The following is a 13730-nucleotide window of genomic DNA, read 5'->3' as shown; positions in this document are numbered from 1 at the left end:
AGAGCTCTACAAGTGCATGTTTTAGATTTGCATCTTCTGGTTTGATGATGATGTTGCTGTAAGGCTTCTACATCAGCAAATTAATCTTAGTAAAAATAATCACAAAATTAAAATGGTAATTGTTTGTTGTAACTAGGGATAATGAATTATATTTCATTATCAACCATTGAGAATTTGAGCAAGTAGGAACACAGGGAAGAACAGTCGCCAAAGTTGGCACCAAATTATCAGTCTCATCGATGTGGGGGATCTCAGCAGTTGCATTTCTGCAAAATTTCCAAACAGCTCCACTCTGGATAGGTGCGTCAGGGCAACCTTGGAAAGAGCCTGTGGTTTTCCATTTGCCAGGAATGGCGCAGTCGAAGGTGTTGTTTACCTTGATGATGTGTTAGAAGTGTGAGTTCATCCAAACTAAAGAACCCTTCACCCTGCAGCTCTTCATCTAACAAGTTCACCATGACTGCTGCATTTTTCCAACCAACCAAAGTTTTAACCACAAGTTACAAGGAGCATACAAGTCATCTGTGACCCAGGTATATGCCCATAAATATCTGTAAGATTTACTTAATGACTAAATAGTCAAACATTTGGGGAAATTTGGGGGAAAACATGGATACCATGCCATGTTTGTTCCCAGGAAATGCAAAGCAACCACAAACAGCCTAGCACAAAGACTAAAAAGCTGTTAACCGACAGCTAGTCTGGCTCTCACCAAAGGCAACAAAATTCACCAGCCCAGCACCTCAATTAATACTATATCTTATCTCTTGTTGTTTAATCTGGACAAGAACCAATAATCTGTTTGTTTTATTTGGGGTTACGTGCCAAATTATTTTTCTGCCAAGGCAAGTTGACAGGCCATCGGAGCCAGATCAGACCTTGTGTACGCGTACAGACTGTATTTTATTGACTCTCCTGTTAGAATGGGACAAATTGCCCATTTTTTATTCTGAAAGTACAGTCACATTAAAATATGTTCCCCCATTCATTTCACTGAGGAAGAGAGTCAGACATATCCTTTTCCTGTCATGGGTTGATCCTACCTTGTTTGTATCATGCAAATTCACCTGTGAATTTCCAACTTGCTGCTTGCTTCATGCTGTTAGCCAGGTTGTCATGCTAGCTCACGCATGTTATGTTCATAACCCTGCCCAAGCGAATTCCTATCCTCCCTGCTTTTCACATCATCAAGCAAATAAATTTTGATTGACGACATCTTGTCTGACTTGGTTACCTCACCTAAATGGCAGCACAGGTTTGCCTACTTCAAATTGTACAAGTTCAAGCTCCAATCAGCCAGAATGACTGGAAACACCTGTGTGGACGTGCAAGGTTTTGTACAAATACATGAGTCAATTGCCTAAATTATAAAAGTAAAGGGAATTGCATCTGTGAAGTGGCCACAAAAGACAATAATTAAGTGTCAATAAGGTTCCAAACTGGGGAAAATCATATTATCATACATTATAAGTCAAGATTAGGTGGGCCAGTATACAAAGTGTTGAAAGTGATTAAATACATCCTTTTTTCCTAATGTTTCCTGTCTCATTAACCTGTGAACTATTTTTTTTTTCCATGGACACAAAATTTCATTATGGCAAAGTGCAACATTCTAATTTCAGAAACTAAAATATTTTTATGAAAAGCTAAATTGTGACAAAACCGCATTATAATGAAGTACTGTAGTAGTGCTGCAGACATGCCCTGACCTACAGATCTCGTTTTCCATATGTAAGAAGACATATCTGTTTGATACAGACCCCAACAAATGTCACGTTATCATTATTGTCAGAGTTTTTACAGTAAAAACGAAAATCGGGATGCAAAAATGATCATTCCCCCTAATCGTGAATCATATCGCAATTGCAATATCTGTCAAAGATAACCCCAACATGATAGTTTAACTATATCATGCAGCACTTATCCACAGGATGGTTAAAGTGAAACTCTCACTAGCAGTAGCTTGCTCCGCTCGCCGCCATCCTGCCAGTCAAGAAGCGTCGATCCCCGAGTGTGGCGTAACATGGAGGAGAGTAAAGGTGGAAAGCTTCATGTTACGTCGCACTCGGGGATCGACTCTGGTGATACTTCGAGCAAAGTTTCATGTTGTGTCGAGTCTTCTTAGTGTTTTAAAAATAGCGATTTTGATGCTACCGTAAAGTTGCCCCTAGCACGCCATTGAAAATGATTCTGACCTGAAAACAAAAATACGGTAAATCTTAAAAGTGGCTTTTTCGTCATAATTATGCTTTTACACAAAGGTCTGACTCGGGTTCCTTCACAAAAAAAGCCTAGGTTGCATTTTGGCGAGAGTCTCACTTTAAGTGCAGTCCTGCTGATTCAGAGCAACAAGATTCTGTTATCAAAATGCCTTCGTGGCAACATCGATCAAGAGTGATAAGCACTCTGATGTCGGCTGCTACCTGTCCATGAGTAAAAAAATAATACTTGTTGTAAGTCCAAGTCTGAAGTTCAAAGCGGACGTCTTCCCTGTCACAAGAAGGTTAATGCATAAACTACTGATAACACTGTGTTTGAGGCAGACTAATGAGAAAGATTTTTTTACTGAAAGTTGCAAAACACAAGCTGCACATTAAAACAATCCAGGCAAGATAAACAGGCCATTAAAATCTCTGAAAATAACCCTGAAAAACAGAAGCCACTGCAGACTGTTGATCAACAATTGCCAGACTTTTCTCACATCGACGATCCTGGAATGGATCCACAACAGACCACAGACCCCCCCTGGAAGAAGACTGTGTCTGTGAGGATTCATGCTGGTGAGTATGACTCAGAAGATTAAATAACAATGAAAAGCAGCTATTTCTCATCCTGTTGGAAACCTCCTGGAACCCTCCTCATTAAGATCCGTTGATTCATGAGCCAATGTTTGGGGACCCCCTGCTGAAAAGCATACAACAAAAGCCACTGACTGTATCTGGCGCACAATATAACCAAAATCCCAAAATCCCAAAGCCCCAAGACCATCTTCATCTTTTAGCAACCACTGCGGGCACTGCATACACCGAGCGGTCGCCACATTTCCACTGCCAATGCCAACACTGTGTCACGATATTTCATAACCAAATGTTAGCCTATGTTCCGTTTCGACACAGCGAAAACCTAACCACCCTGTACAGTGTTATCCGAAGGTGGCTTTGAAGTTATCACGGCAGGATGGATGCTGTCGAAGAAACGGTGTGCCAGTTACCCACCAAGGCCTGTTTACATCGCTAGCGTGCTAGCATTTGGTAGCATTGTTCACTAAGGCGCTCGCACTTAGGTCACGTTCAGTTAACATTTAACAAGGCACGGACCGGCACTTACCCGTGCATGAGCTTTCGTAGAGCCCCGGTGATTGCTGACAACACTTAAAGCTAGACTGACACTCCGGGGGCGCTTTCAAATCCCCACCTTTTGTCCATAACAGCATTAAGTCCCGTTGACTAATATTAGCATACAGCTGCTAGCTAAGAAACGCTAGCTGTCAAGACTTGGCCAGCGAGCTAACGTCCCTCCTCCTGCTCTAGAAAACCACACTGACATGACCACAGCGTTGGGAAAACATCGACGATATCCATCATGGATTATTACAAAGCAACGTCACCAAGCTGCAATATCGATACCCCGTACGCTTCTTATAATTCTGTACTTACTGTAGGTCCAATGTGATTCGTCTATCCATTGAAAGCCGCTGGTAATATGTAATAGCAACCCCAAGAGCTGTGACATAAACGATTTTCGATCGGTGACCCAGTTTCTCCTCACCGTCATGCCTGTCGGACCACTAACCTAGTTTCTTAACCAATGGCGTGTGTGCTATCGCCGGAGGTGCCCTTTCAGCCAATCACACGCAAGTTCGGGTTGGGAAAATATGACGGGCGTGCTAGTTGGCCAATGACAGCCGGGGTAGAACGGAATGCAGAGGCTACTTGCGTGTGAGAGTGTGTGGAGAGCACTGCATCACGAGTCATGTAGTTGGAAGGCGTGCAACACAGGCTGGCCCTGAGCCTAATTGCCTTATATTGTATTCTGATGCTTTAAATATAATACCAGGTGTCTTCACGTTCTGACACTTATTGTGGACCATATGTGATATGATTTAAGATTATTTAAAAACAAATAAATTGGAGTGTTTTACAAAATAACCATTACTCAGTGTAACCATTTCAGAAAAATATATATATATTTTTTTCATTTATTATGTTTCTTCAATAGTTGCTTCCTCTTAATTTGACACAGCAACTCCATTGTTAGGATCATCTTCTATAGTTGCCTGTAATGTGCACATTGACGCCTCCTGCTGGTCATATTTTTTACTGCTTCTACTGTCCAAATATGAAAACACACAATACATACTGTAATCTGACACTGCAATTTAAAATGTCAGACATACAAATATGGGATTGATCTGTTTTTTTATGATCTTTTTCATATATTATAAAATAGGAAAATAAAGATGAGGAACACAAACACTCTGCAGACATTCATGGTCATTTTTACCAACTAGGGGGCCTCCAAGACTTAATGTCTGTGGTAATTCGATTACACATCAATTTATTCAGGAAAATGCACCATGTAACTATTGATACAATTTACAATGTAGTAATGCCGAATCTGCCTTGAGGCTCTTATCCATTTGAGCTGATATTGAGCTTTAGTGGCTAATAGTATATTCAAAAACAAATTTGTGAGTACAAAAATTGCCACACACAAATGACATGTAACAAATTTAGTCCCTTGAAGGTATTTTACAGTCTGAGGTCAGAGGGGCATTTGCCCGCTCTGCATTTTTGTCAAACAAAGCGCATAAAATCCAAGAAAAAACTTAGAACGAAGGATGTCAGCAAATACTAAATGTCATTAATGTTTACTTTACAAAAGGTTTACCCCAAGACTTACCTGCTTGCCTGATAAGTTCATGTGGGTCAGGAATTCACCTTGCTTACCCAGCTGCAAAAAACATGAGGTACAGTGATTGAAGTAAGGACAACAGACCTACTCCATACACATCCTTTCATTTGCAAAATTAATCCATTGCTATTTTGTTGAATGAGACACACATTTCTCCGATATCAAACAAACTGCTCTTATGGATATAAAACCACTGTTACTTTATTAAGGCCAGAAGTTCTTAGCAACAGACATAACTAATGGATGGGCTAATTAGCCTGCTAACAAAATGAACAATGGGCGAAACTAAGGTTGTTAAAGGGCCACATTTCAGCCAAGGGCAGCCACTTGAATAAGCCTGGATTTAATTATTGTCAGTTACTTATCTCTGTTATTAACTGTATTCATTTTAGTTATTGTGCTTATTGTAATGATTTTAGCTATAGTTGCCTCTTTGATGGTGTCCTCACACACCTGCAGGACCTAGGGAACATATGCAAAGTATAGCTGCATCTTGTCTTTTGCTTCTTGGAAGACTTATTGATATATGTAAAGACAGAAAGGCAGGAATGTATTGAAGGTAGACAGAAATTCAGTACTTTGTCAACAATAGCTAGACTGCTCTTAGACGTCAGTAACCTAGATGATGTAAACAGGCTTCTGGTTTGACCTGTTTGTAGATAACAGGTTTTAAACCAGAGTGAGGTACATAAATACAGTACATAAGCTTTTACATTTACTTGTATACAGTAATATAAATGTGTTAGCCATATTCTCTTGTATTGTATTGTTTAGATGTGAGTTGCTTATATGTGGTGGGTTGCTAAAACCTTAATAGAAGGAGTCAGGTTAGAAATGCATATAACTTATGTCATGTAAACAATGTAATTTACTCCTTCAAGATTAAAATGGTCACAATATAATACGTCTAATATTTGTCAAATTTTTGCCATTTATACTCTTGTCATGTTTATATCTTGGGGCATTTTGTCTTGATCTGACAGTTCTCAGTAGGGAGTAACAGAGAGTGATTCTGCCAGTAATTGTCCAGTGCACAGCTGTGCTGCTGTTTTCATACTCTGGTTAAAGTAATGGCGATACACAACAAAAACATTTTAAGGATCATTATCTCACTGATGCTTTTTGATGACAAAAGCAGTTTGACAAAATTGTTCCTGTTCACATTTGTCTGAGTCCAAATCAATTAGTTGTTCTACCATATTCTTGAAAAAATTAAAAGAGCCACAGAAACATGTACTAACAAGAAGTTGATTTTTCAAAGTGCTCAGTAATGTCACATTATAATCAGTGAAAATATGAAGTAAAAAGATGTAAAACATCAACATGAGTTTTCCCCCCGATAATATGCTAAAATGATTTTAGTACATTGTATTCCCTTTGGTCAATGAAAACAATGATATTTTTCCATTCAGTTTTTGGCAATAGAAATCAAGCTTCCACAACTCTGATGTTGATATATTGAGACATCCCCCGAGTGAAACCAGCCAATCTGGAAGTGTACCTGACTCTGGTATGACTTTGTACACTTCTGTCTCGTGCCCTAGAGCACATCTTATATCACACAAGTTTTGTAAGAGCAGATTAACCTGATTTGACTAAGGACCCATTTCTTTGGCTCTCCTGATCCAAGTCAAATTGTTGGATGAAACGATGGAAACAAGTTGAACATGAAGAAAGTTGTCCAGGTCCTCAGCCGTTTCTCAAAACTTAACTTTTTTCACATGAAATATATATCTACATCATAAATACACAAGTTGATCTCTTGGTGAAGTTCACACTAACACTTTATTGGACTTGTAGGGGAAAACAATTTACAAACAATGTATGACAGGTAAAAATAAAGTAGATTTCAACACATATGATCCAAAATAGAGCTGCTTGGCTCAGAAACAATTATATCAGTACTACATTAGCACCTCTTATTTATTTTCTCACATACACTTTTTACATGAAACATTCTAGCTACACATATCCAAATCAGTTAGATAAACAAACACTTGTCCTGTGCATGTCAACAGAGGTGTGAATTAAATTTCAGTACTGTCTATTAAAACATACATTATGCCACTAGATGGTAGTGTTGAGTCATATTAAAACAACATGTTTATTGTGCCATTTGTGTTTTATTCCTAAAGTTCTCTCTCTTTATATCACGAGGTGTAGTGGAAATATGGGAGGTTGTCAGGCAGGCAAAATCGGGAAACTTCCTGGAGTTTGTAGTTTCATGTCTTTAAATCAAATGATACAGGAAATTATTCGTATTACCGCCTACACGTTGCTGCCTTCTTACTGTCGGATAAAGGCAGTTCCAATTAGTTTGTTAGGTCCGTCTATGTGGTGTGTTGCCAAAATGCGATAATTTATATTTACTCTTTGTCAGAATATTAATAGCAGACTATATTGAGAAAAACAAGAGTGCAAGCACGTTATTTGTATTTCAGTGGGGCATTTAAACATTGATTGTTATATTTGTAAGTGATCAACATTGCTGTCTGTCGGACGGCTACTTCCGTAGAAACACTTAAGTGTCAAATGAATCGCTTGCATTGATTGCAAGTACTAGTCGGAGTGTTTGTTGACAAATTCGCTTACTTTGTCGAGTATCAATCTATTCTGAGCAGACGCAATCGAGCGCTTGAGATATTACGAGGGGCCCGTGAAGGCACCGTGCCTATCACATGGCAGGTGATAGTTGAGGAAGCCCGCTCCTCAGCGCAGCGCAGCGCACAGTCCAGACCAGGGAGCGCTCAACAGTCCAGAGCGTGTGTGAGTGTGTTTATGTGTGTGTGAGGGGCATGTGTGTGTGCGCGCGTGTCCGTGAGCCCACTTTATCTTCAAGTGTCGCCCGCAAACAACAGTAAAGGATTTAGTTCGACAAAGCTTCAGAGGAGACGCATCTTGTAAGTAACATAACTGCATGGAGCTAATGAGCCTACTGTAGGAGTGTGCTGCTGCTGCTGCTGCTGCTGCTGTGATACACTGTAAGGTTAGCATGGTGTTGTAGGCAAGTGTCGTGTAGTTCATTTCTTTGGGCATTTTGTATAAATGTTGTCGTGAATCTGAGATAAGTTTGCTATAAACTTATCATTTGAGTTTGCCAAACTATAGGCAAGTCTCTTAAAGGGGCACTATGAATTTTAAACTCAGAATTTTAATATTTACAATATTAATGAGGTAGTAATGAAAACTCAGAAATATTTATCTTTTCCATAACTGAATAAACAAGCTGTTCTCAGAGGAAATTAAGGTGCCAGAACACTGTTTGAAGCTAGAAAGGTGGCAGGGTCCGCCACATATAAACAAAGTAAAAACAGCATGAAATTGAGTTGTCCTTTAAAGGTGCACTATGTAGTTTTGGGTAATATTTATCAGACGAGAAAGATCTTCATTGACTAATTTCTTCATACCTAAACAAACTAAATAAACAAACTGTCTTCGTTTCCATGACTGAATAAACTGAATAAACAAACTGACCTTAAAGGACAACAAAACTTCATGCTGTTTGACTTTGTTTATATGTGGTGGACCCTGCCACCTTTCCAGCTTCAAACAGTGTTTTGGGACCTTATTTTCCTTTGGTTGGTTTGTTTATTCAGTTCATTCAGTCTTGAAAACAAAGAAATGTTGTTTATCTTAGTTTGTTCAGGCATTAAAAAAAAATCAGTCAATGCAGATCTTTCTCTTCTGATTTAAAATTCTTCCCCAAAACTACATATTGCATCTATATGCGGTATTGAAGGGACTGTCATTACTTCTCTTGGGCTGTCCATCCTGAATAATTGTCTGGTTTTGACATGAAAGAGCAGTTGAAGCTGTTTTTTCTTTCCCGTCACTGTTTCCTTCTTTCTTTTCTCGCTGTAAAAGTGATGCCACGGTTGATGGAATATAGTCCCTGAGTAGAAACAATGACAATACACGTTCAATTTACTGTTTGTCTGGACTTAAATGTGTGCTATAGTGAGTTTGCAGTGATATTAGCACGCCTTTCACACCTGTACTTACATGAACAAGAATATACTTATATTAACACTAGAATATTCTTTTGATTATGCTACAGGCCTGTGGTGAACAGTACATTAATTCATCCCTGTGGTCACCCTACCGTAAGTACCTCAAATTGCTCATGCTGTCATAGGTGTAATAGTCATGTACTGTAGTACACGCAGGATAGATGTACTGTGGATTATTTAGTATGAACTTTTATGTCATATGCTGGAAATTTGACTTATGTGCGAGCGTCATGCTCCAGGACAGAAAACATGGTACTTTTATTGTGACACTGGTGCCTCCCTGCTTGCTCAGTCATGCTCTGGCAGCTTGGAGCTATTAAATGATGTTTAGTTGCACTGACACATGCTGTGTAATTGCAGATCATCAATTTCTGACAGCGTGAGTAAAAGGGGGGGGGGGGGGGGGGGCAGGGAGGGAGTAAAACCAGGGGATGCTGATATGCTAATGGCATGATATCAAGGCTGATGTGTGGCTCCCCTCTGCTGAAGCATCTGCTGCTTCATCTAACGCTGGAGATAGTGTACATACACACACGGGCATGCACGTGCACACGCACAGACATCAGAGACAGGCGACTTTAGAGAGCTGAAGGAGCCTCCTGCCACTGAATACAGCAGGCCGGTGCCTCTTTTCTATTGCAAATCTCATTTAAAAGGGAGACAGTTGAAAGGCATCATTGCCGCTGTCGACAGTGAATTGATTAAGCCTGCTTTGGTTAGCACTTGGGTGGCATGAGCACTTAGAAACAACAGAGGCCATAAAACAGGAGCTGAAGTGAAGTGGCAATAGATAAATGCCCTAAATATCTAACTTCAACAGTTATAAGACAGTTTGTTTTGACAGTGTTATTAGCCTACTTTAGAGTAGCTTTTAGAGCACATATGCATGCATAGAGCGCGCACACTGGATCAGCAGATGATGGCACTCATCCCTGTGATCAAAGCCGCTTGTGTAATACCAAGAGTGGTGGTTTTCTCTGCAGCCATATAGGTTCAGATGATTGCTCTGTCATCTTAACCACTGCTCCTAATCACACCACTAAGTGTAGTTCACTGGAGGTAATCTATGTTCTCTGATGGCGACGAGGGACACAGTAAAAGAGACATGAATGAGTAAAGAAGGAAAGATATACAGTAGGCAAGATTAAGGCAGAGGAATGGGTAGAAAAGAGAGATGAGAGAGGATGAGAAAAAGGAGGAAAAGGGTAGAGACCAGGAAGACAAAGTCAGGCTGTTAATCTACAAGGAATAATCCTCCACATGCTGAGGGAGAGGAAGAAGAGATAGTGGCAGAGAGAGAAAAGAAAAGAAGCAGAAAAGAATGAAATGACTGTAGTTTATTAGAGGTTATCTTTGTTTTGCTGTCAAGGGAGGGAGAAGGGGAGGAAAGGAAATTAGAAAAAGGTTGAAGAAGAAGAGCAGAGGATAGATGCTACACAGGCTGGAGTCATATTCCTGTCAGAGAGAAAAATAAATGAAAAGAGCACTCCTTGGCCCTTCCTGGATTTCTGGAAAAGAGAGAAGAATAGAGATAAAGTAAAGAAATGGATTAGGATTTTAAATTGTATTTTGTCAGACATTGCTTTGCTTATTTGACAGTGCACACTACAGCAACGCCACACCTGAGTGGACGTGGGACGAGTTGAGGAATTAATATGTGATAAAGGAAAGTACTGTGTTGGTGCAAATACTCGATAAACTATTTGAAAATATGCAAATACATTGTATCACCATGGCGTGTCATGGAACTTAACAACAAATTTAATCCCCTGTTTGAGTGTGGTTACTGTGCAGCCTGTGCTGCCTGTAGACGGGTTTTGGCACACTCTCTTTAGAGATACAAGCCTCTTGTGTGAGGGAAGAAGCAGGGAGAATATTAAAGGTTTGAGATGACTCACCTTTTTTCTGGTGTTTAGAAAACCAAATCTCAATTTATTTATTTATTGGGGCATTATCTTGGCAATGAGGGGGCTGTTTTTGAACCTATAGATGGTCGTGGTTCTTTGAAGTAACCTTACATTGTCTACTGTAGGACCCAGAGGTTTGGTTTCTTAGAAGTGGGGTGGACACATGAAGTCAGACTGGGTCTTAAATAAAAAAACAACAACCTTTAAGTATGTGAATTAGAGCTTGAAGAATACTTGATTTTTGGAACAGATGCTTATACAGATAGGACTAAAAAATTCTGATATAGACATATCCACCACATGCACATTTTCAGCCCAATGTTAAAAGGGATGGATGGCAGGGGTGAGGAGAGGAAGTGTTAAATGGCAAACAAAGATTGAAAGAAGGGGAATTAGCTGTGTTGTTAGCAAAGGAGTGGAGGATAAAAGCTTGTATTATTCAATTTTATTTCCATTTGCTCTGACTCTGCTGACTGAGAAAAAAAAGAAGGAGTGATTAAGATGATGTAACACTGTAGGAGCAGAGCCAAATTTATTAACACACACACACGCACAGTTGTTGAAAAATGTCTGCTTTTCAGCATCAATGGAAAGTATTGGAGCTGGCAATAACCAATAATCTTGTATATACAAGTCACTTCTTTAATATTCTCTGGTTGGAATACATTTCACACAACACATGACCCTTCTCGAAAAAAAGTGGGGCATGTGAGCATCGCTGTAGTCCAATCCATGTCTGTTTGACTTGTCAGGAACAATTCCAACATAGAGTTGACAAGCAGAGGAGAGAAGAGGTGAGGGAGGGAGGTAAAAAAGAGTGAGGGCGATGAGGCAGTGAGAGCAGGAGAGGAGCAGCAGTGGGCAGCAGGCGAATTTACATCCAAGTTACTTTTAAAATATATAATGTATTGAACGAGAACAGCAACATGTCGACCAAAAGCTGCAAAAAAAAAAGTCCCACATCAAGGGACTGATCGACATGTTATGCAAATGAAAAGTAAGCTGATGCTGAAAACGGCTTGAATAATTCTAATAAATTATTTAATACATCATACTTTCCTATGAGCAAAATCATATTTGAGTATTTAATGTACTTACCACAAATATAGGTTATGTTTTTGTATGTGCTCCTGTGTTACAAGGACGTGATCCTCATCATGCAGGAGTTTAACTTAGATCAGTACTGATAATCACCCTAGGAGACGGATCCGATGTCAATATTTGATCTGGATTTGATTTTGGTGTATTATTTGTCTTAACTCTACCCTCTGTTGCATAAGTCCTAGTACATTTTCTGCACTGACTGGTCTCTCTTTGGGTTTCAGTGTAGGACAGTGTGAATTCTCCTTTTTCTGGTTTAGCTGAAGCCTGTGGATCAAAGAGACAAAAAATTCACATTGTCCTCCTTCAAATAAAAATGGAAATGGAAAGTAAACTTCAATTCGTTTGAGTATTAGCCCTGCCAAAACACACGCAGTAGTGACGCAGATAGTTGTTTCTGTTCCTCTTTGCTTTGGAGTGGTAGGACAGTGCTGATTCATTGTTTTATGTCAAAGCTTGAGGTTTGGATCGGTTTAGCTGAAATGAAGTGGGTTTGTGTGTCTGTGTTAGAGTGTGTCTGCGTTAGAGTGTGTCTGCACCTGCTTCTTGATGACATTTACCTGAGACCCTTGAAAAGACAAACGCACGCAGCCTATGCTTATGTGACTGTAACATTATCCTGTAATGTGATCTGTCTCTGTTCTTGTCCAGATAGCTTGTTAACAGGTCGTGACTCTGACTCTTTGTAACTCTAGTCTGCTGTAGCCAAGGTGCCAGTCTCTGAGGTGCAGCACTTCACTCTTTTGTCCTGCTACATGCTTGGCTGTCATTGTGGAGATATATATTTTTATCACCCTCTGCTAACTTGTGCTTAGAATTGTCTCAGCAGATGGAACATCATTCTTTTGGACAGAGCTTTGGTTGAGGCTAATGAGGATGTTGGTCTACTGCACTCACAAGGCTGCTGGCCAACATCTTTGAACTCCATCTGAATCAGCTGGCAGAGCACAAACAGTTCATGGTCTCAGTTGGTTTCCTCCACTGGGGCTCCAGCAGGAGGTGGCTCTGGCATTTACTATCATCATTCAGGGCTCCAGACTGCGACCATTTAGTCACATGTTTCTGAAGACAGTACAACTACGTTTTATAACTAGAAGCAGCGCTGCAAATCTGATCTCCTCGTGATTTTGTTGTCTGAAATCATCATTGTATACCGTGTGAACCACCAGGAGCAGCGATTCTGCTGGTAACATTTTACCATGGCCACCACAGCAATTAAAAAAATCACAAAAGAAAACTAAACATTCCCACCCATTTCCTAATACGTATGCAGTTTTAGTGTTGTATTTTAGTAACTCTCCACTCGTGAGACCCAATCTGCTCCCCTCTCCCAGGAGGAGAGGAAGAGGGAGCGATGTTGTGGCTTGATGCCGGTGAAAGGTAAAACATGACCAAATTTTCAACCATTGCATACATGTGACATAACACAGACTTTCAGAGAAGCATTGAACCCGCACTGAGTTATCAGTAATACAGTGTATATATTTGTTGTATGTCACCTGGGGACGATGACAGTTTAGAAAAGCTGCACTGGCGGAAAGCTGGCTGTGTTTTTCGACTTAAAATAGCATTCCACTTAATATCCAGTTAGTTTCCTTTTCATGAGGAGCAGCTCAGCATGGGAAAATGCTTGTGTAATATGTTCTGCAGCTCTGGGAGAGCTCTGTCAAGTAATAAACATAAATAAAAAAATAACTTCTTTCCTTAAATGCCATTAATGCGGAATTTGCTTGGGCTCGGAGACCTCAGACGTACAGTTAAGAACTGCAGGTGTGGAGTTGGAAAGATGTGTGCTGCT

The 13730-nt window shown here is 40.0% G+C and overlaps 2 protein-coding genes across 4 annotated transcripts in view; one reads left to right on the top strand and one right to left on the bottom strand.

The window, feature by feature from the left end:
- The window catches only part of bmal1a (basic helix-loop-helix ARNT like 1a), a 34174-nt gene extending 30435 nt beyond the window's left edge, over window positions 1–3739 (bottom strand). Inside the window, exon 1 of the mRNA XM_073471780.1 lies at window positions 3657–3739. The gene's annotated coding sequence lies outside the window, so the exon portion shown is untranslated. The remainder of the gene's footprint in view (window positions 1–3656) is intronic.
- Window positions 3740–7645: 3906 nt separating this feature from the next.
- Window positions 7646–13730, top strand: part of ppfibp2b (PPFIA binding protein 2b) — an 82369-nt gene continuing 76284 nt past the window's right edge. For 2 of the 3 annotated variants that reach the window (XM_073471513.1, XM_073471510.1), the window contains exons 1-2: window positions 7646–7814; window positions 8972–9017. The gene's annotated coding sequence lies outside the window, so the exon portion shown is untranslated. The remainder of the gene's footprint in view (window positions 7815–8971; window positions 9018–13730) is intronic. The other variant, XM_073471512.1, reaches the window with a different exon arrangement.

Source organism: Pagrus major, chromosome 8 (assembly GCF_040436345.1).
Source record: "Pagrus major chromosome 8, Pma_NU_1.0".
NCBI lineage: Eukaryota > Metazoa > Chordata > Actinopteri > Spariformes > Sparidae > Pagrus > Pagrus major.
This window is presented reverse-complemented; position numbering and strand designations above follow the sequence as displayed.